The sequence below is a fragment of the Echiichthys vipera genome, assembly GCF_963691815.1.
Source record: "Echiichthys vipera genome assembly, chromosome: 11".
In the NCBI taxonomy this organism is placed as follows: domain Eukaryota; kingdom Metazoa; phylum Chordata; class Actinopteri; order Perciformes; family Trachinidae; genus Echiichthys; species Echiichthys vipera.
The window spans coordinates 17,127,453-17,134,952 of NC_139836.1; the positions used below are offsets into that span (position 1 = coordinate 17,127,453).

The following is a 7,500-nucleotide window of genomic DNA, read 5'->3' on the forward strand; positions in this document are numbered from 1 at the left end:
GGCAAAATAGGTCTAGCCCCGAGGCAAACTGAATTTCATTCAGATCCTTTTTTGTCCTCTAATATATCCATCCTCATAGCTGGTAACCCCGGGAGGAGTGATAATGCCTGGAATGAAGATCATTCAGAGAATGTTTATGCTCAGTAGAGGATTGTGAAATTACAGGCCTGGGACTCAGTCATTTTAATTTACTGCCTGTACTACACAGCTGTGGTCTTTTCCCTTGTACTGAATACTGAGGTGGACGCCATCGCTAAAGCTGTGTTTCAAGTTCATTATTTTCAGAGTGGTCTTGTCCACAGTTCACTGTCACACAAAGTATGCGGTTATATAGGTATTGTAGTCCTCAGTAGTTCCTCTTGTGGCACTTGCAGCTGTCTTTATTTTTCATTTTGTCAAAGCATTCAGTCACCTTTTTACATTTTACATACATGTACTACGTATAAGCGTGTTGCAGGCAAAGTGATGACTCTGAACTCACCCGACTCTCACTGGCCTGCTCTCCTGATGAGCACAGCTACTTTATGGAAGTGTCTGATTGAGAGCTAAGGAATGAACCTGTCAATGGGATGTGTGTTAAAGAATGCCTTCCAACAGCAGTACATGCACCTTTTTTTTTACTTGTGCGTGCCTTCCATACTTATATATGATGTGCTTGAGCATGTGCATATGTGAGCGTACATGCTTGATTGCTTTGCACGCCTATCTAAGAGTGGCTGTATCTCACAAACCATGAAAATCGAATTTAGAAAATCCATCTAGATCACCTTTCATCTCTCAGAAGTCCATCTTTCCTTTTAACCCTCCTGGCTAGCCAGTAAGATGCTGGCAATGAAGAGTGAAGAGTGTGTGTGTGTGTGTGTGTGTGTGTGTGTGTGTGTGTGTGTGTGTGTGTGTGTGTGTGTGTGTGTGTGTGTGTGTGTGTGTGTGTGTGTGTGTGTGTGTGTGTGTGTGTGTGTGTGTGTGTGTGTGTGTGTGTGTGTGTGTGTGTGTGTCTGTGTGTGTGAGAGAGTCTGTGTGTGTGTGTTAAAATGCACATCAGTGAACACTCTTCTGGATATGCCTTCATAATCCACATTTCACGCTAGCCGTGAGATGCTTTTGATGTGATAGAAGTTTGAGAGGAAAATATTGGCAGCAATCCAGATTTAAGGGCTGCTTAAGATCTGCACACACACTTACATTCATATTACACTTATCATATCATATCAGTGCTGTGTTCAGTGCAACACAGTGTTTTATTGTAGTCTTCATATTTTAAAAGATGAGATTTCCATGTCTACTCGGATTGTAAAGCCGGTCTAGGTGCTATATAAATACTGTGAAAGTATCAGAAAGCTCAATCCACAGAGAAATGCACACAGCCCATATTCAGAAACTGTCTTTAAATGACTTCTGTACGGTTGTGAGGTCACACCTATACTATATACAGTTTAGGTGTACAGTTGTTACCTGGCTGCAGTGATAGTTCAGAGATAAAGAGAGCGCATACTGTATGTGGAAGACCCGGAAACACTGACCAATCAGAGCAGACTGGGCTTTTTCAGAAATAGTGGCTTAAAGAAACAGGCGCTAAAACAGAGACAGAGAACAGAGGGTAAATGCAGGTTTATTCAGACAGACAGTATGAGAAAAAGAATGTGTGCTTTGAACATTAAAGCATGTAAACATTTAGTAGAAACCCCAAATACAAGTATAAACCTGAAAATGAACATAATATGGGACCTCCAAAGCAATTTCAGTCGAAAGCAAAAGGACTTTGTTATTGTCCAGGAAGACGTTTCACCTCTCATCCAAGAGGCTTCATCAGTTTATGTACGCATTTGACCAGGCTGGGACTGGTCCTACTGGTACATGAACTGATGAACCCCTTGGATCAGAGGTAATACGTCTTCCTAGACAAATAACCAAGTCCAGTTGCTTTCGACCGAAGTTGCTTTGAGGATAACGATGACCTGGACAGATGAAAACATTCACAGGCATAATATAGGACCTTTAATTCTCAGTTATTTTCTCCTTTTATATTTATTTTCTCCTTTACAGTAAGAGTAAGACTCTTTAAATGTCTTGTTTTATCTGACCAACAGTCTAAACTCCATAGATTTGCTTAACTATCATTGACAAAGACTAGCATCAAATTCTCACATTTTAGCAGCTGAAACCAGTGACTTTTCTTTTGATTGACTTATAACTTAATTGACTTATCATTGAGGCTTTTTCAGTGGGGATATGATGAGCTAATCTTTGTAAAGAGCTGGAGGAATGCAGATATCAGCACACTCAGTGGGGGGAGGGGTCCGCTCATAAGACTCTTTATTCTCAGGGATCAACAGACAGATTCCAGCACACATGCAGCATCCATCAAATTACCAGTCGTCAGCGCACATCTGTCAGGCAAACGTCTTCCCAGTCTTCTGTGTGGAATAACTGAAACATAATAGATGTGGCGAAACAGATGTTGTGTCCACATGATACACTTAACAGTCAAAGTACACATTCACACAGCCTAAATGCCTTCATGCGGGACTCAAAACCACAACAGAACCTCAGCGTCTGTCACTGAACAAACTACAGATACAGTACCAACCATGAAAGATCCTTCAGTCTCTGATTGTACTACAGCTCTGTGTGCGTTCTTTTTCCAGCCTCTGGCAGTAACATATTGGAACAGATGTTTAATTGATTCACTTTGGCCTGAGAGAGTGTGATAAGTTGTGTATGTTTGACCAAATATTGGCTGCACCCCCCCACCCCACCCCCACCCCCTCTCGCTGTCTGTCCAGTTTTTTCTTACAGCAGTATCTGCTACATGAAAAAACAACAACTCTGAGGCTCCTTTTCAAGCTTGTTGTTATAGTGGGAAGACCAAGTAAAAACAGCAAAAGACAGATGCTTGGGTTTTGGTCCCTGACTTTTAACAATAGCCGTATAAAATGAGCTCTGCAAAATGCAGGAACCTTGATCCTGCATGATCAAGGTTCCGAGAAGGGTGTGTGTGTGTGTGTGTGTGTGTGTGTGTGTGTGTGTGTGTGTGTGTGTGTGTGTGTGTGTGTGTGTGTGTGTGTGTGTGTGTGTGTGTGTGTGTGTGTGTGTGTGTGTGTGTGTGTGTGTGTGTGTGTGTGTGTGTGTGTGTGTGTGTGTGTGTGTGTAGAACCTGGTTGATGTTTACCTTCCCTATCAGTAATCTTGCTCCTGAGGCCTGACTGAGCAGAATGAAAACTGTAAATAGCCCTTGCGGAGCCCAGGAGCTGGGAAAACACTCTCAGACGTCTTTGCACACACACACACTTAGACGCTCAATGACGCACACACACACTAAAAATGTACAGTGGAGGGCCTTAACTGCTTGTCTGAAAGCCACATTTCAATAGAGAGGGAATGGTTTGTCCAAGCTGAGCAGAAATCTGACCTCTTAGTGTGGATAGAAGTGTTCCAGTTGCGTTTAAGGGTGTGTTATTTTGGTCACGGTGGTCTGCTTTCTCTCTCTCTCTTTTCTTTCACGTGCTCAGTCTCTCTATCTTTGTGTAGGAGGTTGGTGTGAGCCCAGATGGTACTGCCTGGTTCTGTAGCCTGTTGGACCAACCAGTATGTAGGTCACTTTCTCCTCATACTGTAGTCGACCAAGCCCCATTTCTACTCTGACGTTTCCCAGACAGCCCGTCAGCTCCTCACAGCTCCGCGGCTACTCGCAACACTCCACCACACTGATCCACACCGCCGCTTTCAGGCTGCTAACAACACTGTCAGAGCAGCTCTGTCTTCTTCCTGTCTCTCAGTGACTCTGTCTTTTTTCCCACTTTCTCTGCTCCTGTGTGTTTCACGGCTGTCACGTCCATATGTCGTGAAGTCTGGAGGAGGAGGAATGCTTCGCTCATTCACAGCTTCTCAACCTGCTCAGTTCATTCATTGGGGAGAGCGCTTTCTGGTCTGGTCAAGTAGCATTATCAGTGTGTGATTGTGGTTAATAAGCATCCACACTCGGGCTGTACACAACCTCCGGTTTGTGATCATGAGATTGTTTCCACGGTGAGGAGTTTGGACAGCACTGTGCCACCAGTCCTAAATCAGCTGGCTTCTGTATTCCCTGCCAGGCAAAAGCTGTTGAGGACAAATGGTCCTGTGGCTCTCAGCAGCAATACAGAATGACTGCACCACAAAAAAAGCATCTTGATAAGTAATTTAAGTGTAATATCAAAGAGGAAGGGGAAAAATCATGTAGAGGTCAGTCTGAATTAACTTTAACCTGCAAAATTGCTCGCCAGTGTCCAGTCTATCTAATCTTATCTAACCTGTAGATAAAAGATTACGATATTGCTATTTCAGTTTGTGCTAGATCATATTACTTTATAGTTAGAGTTATTGTGTGACTTTTAGACTGGGAATGAAGTGTTTGATAAAAGGTGTACTATTTTAAACTTGTGAAATGCTTTTGTTAACCTCCTAGCCATGTTTACAACCCTGGCTACACTTTGTCTTGTCCTGCCAACTTTCAGCCTGTGAGTAAGTTTTGCATTGCCAATGGTTTTGCGGCTGCAAGCACAAGACTTGACTGACTGAAGTGTGGTACCCACCTTTGTGAGTCACTTCTAACCCCAGTAGTGAGAAAAAAAGTGATATTTCCATATCTTTTTTTTATTATAAAGCCGGTCAAGGTGCTGTATAAATACTGTGAAAGTATAAAAACGATCAATCCATAGAGAAATGTACACCCAAGTATTCAGAAACTGTGCCTTTAGACAAGACGTCTGGACTCTGTACAGTTGTGATGTCACAACTATACTATATATACTGTATATTTAGGTAGAATGTGTCACTGGCTGAAATGTCGCTGAAGAGATGCAGAAGGCCCAGAAACGCTGACTAATCAGAGCAAGGGCTTTAAGAGACAGAATCCAAAATACAGGTTTGAACCTGAACATGTGCATAAAATGGGACCTTTAAATAGAGTGGTCCGCCTTATTATACCTTGCTTTGAGTAACTGATCATTTTTGACTTGCCTGAAGTGTCCTGCTACATCTTTATTCATTTCAGCTCTGCAATGATTCTGCATGAATGTATAATGTTAGTTGAAAGCTGTACAGTCAACATAACTTTCTCTAGTGATCATTATGTTCTTTTGCTCTGGCCAGCTCCTGACAGAACACAATTGCCTTTCCCACGGGCACTGCCTGTGCACATGCCAATAGGTGTGCTTGTGTTCATTCCTTGAAACAGTATATTTATATGGTCTTTGTGTATGTGTGTAAGTAACCAAGCACATGTGGACTGGATATTTGTATCTATGTGAGTGTGTCTGTACGCAGGCCTTAGTGAGCCTGTTTGTTTGCTTATCCTCCCTTTTGTCTTGGGGTTTCATTTCATGTAATGTTGCTCAATTTGAACCAGGTCCCCCTCAGCCGAGGGACCCCAACAGCTGGCAGAAATAAACATAATGAGTTTTTCAGCATTGTAGCGGTGCTGTGAGCCCCTTTGAATTATAGAGATGTGGAGCAGTGGAGTATAGCTGCCGCTTGTCCACCCAAGGGAAGGTGCACCAGGAAGTACTCCCAGGCATCAATCAGCTTGAGACGGAAGATGAAGAGGGAAGGAAGATAGTGATGTCATAAATTCACTTGCTCTCCAGAAAGTGTGTCAGCACTGGGAATCTTTACAGAGCTGAGTTTATAGAGGATGGAATAGATTTGACTGAAACTGTTGGAGGTGGAAATCCTTCTCTGTAGGATCTGGGAATGATTCCTGATCATTTTCTGCCTCTAAAAGTAATACTGCAGTACTGTAGTGTGAAAACCCACACAAAGTCAGTCCTACAAAACATCTGTCTATGAAAGGAGTGAACGTGCCTTTGCTGCTGTGCCAAAAGCCATTGCTTAGCCTCCTTTGATTGTTAAACAAAGAAAGTAGCAGTGACTAATATTGTAGCTAATAAACAGCAGAATATTCTTTCAGGCACTGCCACCATATACTACTTTTGCATACAGTGTGTTTATTTAGACGTGGAATCAACACAAAGACGGACCTTACTGGCTCCAGACTTCATGCATGTCTAGAGTCCATATTCTCTTACCTTTCTGTGTGGGTTCACCTACATTTGTTCATTCATGCAGAACAGAGCACAAAAGTTAACTGACCATACACCACTACTGTGTGAGTCTGTGCGTGTGCACATGAAAAATTACTTGCCGGTCTAAAGCTGATGTGAATCCCAGCTACTTTCCATCAGCCAGAGCAACAGAGCATCTTCACAGACAGGGGAGTGACTTGGCAAGACAGAAGACTCCCATGGGTCAGCAGACATCATCAGCTGGGTCAAACACCAGGAGCTTTAACACTATATATGGGCTATAAAGCCCAGTGTCCACTTTATAAGGAACATTTCCTTTTTTATGCTAATTACATGCTTAGGACAGCGGATTTCATAAATGTGCTCTTTACAGTCGATGAACTACAGTGGGAACTTTATCACCTTAATTATAAGGACTTAAAGACATTTCATGGTTTCTGATGCAGAATGGAAATGCAAAAGGTCAGAATATGTCATAAACTGTGTGGATCCTGATAAGGTAAAACATCATAGGCTGCTCGTGGGATTTGAGCATTGAATAATTGGCACGGCATTGCTAAACAGGTGGATGGTCAGTATGGTTTATAGGATGGATAATTTCACCAGGATAATGCAACATTGTTTAAAGACATCTCCAGGAACATCACATTTAGTTCAGTTACCAGATCTCAGCTAACAAAACATGCTATGATTCGTCTGGCGTGCATGCAGGAACTATTGCATGTCCATTATTACAAGATAAAGCAAGACCTCATTGCTTGAGAAGAAAAGTGCAGTTTCACTTGTTTACGTGTGAGTCATTTTTCCACATATTCCCCTTGCCATCCCTTGCCACCCCTCGCTTTAACCCTCTTTCTCCCCTTTCTCCTCATCTATATTTCTCCTGTTTTTAATGTCCTCCCGGGTTTCATCAGCAATGACCACCCTGAAGATAAGACAATGGCATCCAGAATTGTGTGTGGGTGTTGTATGTGCATATGCCTATCTGCGTAAGCACCTGTAATGAGCACCACATGTGTGTGTATCAGAGTCCGGGCTAATGAAGCCCAGTCCATTATTTATTTCCCGTGGCCCTGTCGCTTGGCCTGCCGATGCACCTGTGTACACACACAGACATTTGCACGCGCGCACACACACACACACACACACACACACACACTGACACACACACACACACACACACACACACACACACACACACACACACACACACACACACACACACACACACACACACACACACACACACACACACACACACACACACTCACCATCTGTCTATAATGACTGTTCTCTTTCGTACTGCATAGCGCTACAATCCCTGGAGTAGTCATTAGACGAGAGAAGGAGAGAGTGACTGAGGGAGAGAGACCAGTGCTTTCGGCGTAGATTTGGAAACAGCTTTTTTGGTTGTGCTTTGGGGTGGGGGGTTGGGGAG

At 43.1% G+C, this 7,500-nt stretch overlaps 1 protein-coding gene across 1 annotated transcript in view; it reads left to right on the forward strand.

The window, feature by feature from the left end:
• Positions 1-7,500, forward strand: part of slit1a (slit homolog 1a) — a 98,363-nt gene that overhangs the window by 4,352 nt on the left and 86,511 nt on the right. The gene's annotated exons all lie outside the window — the stretch shown is intronic.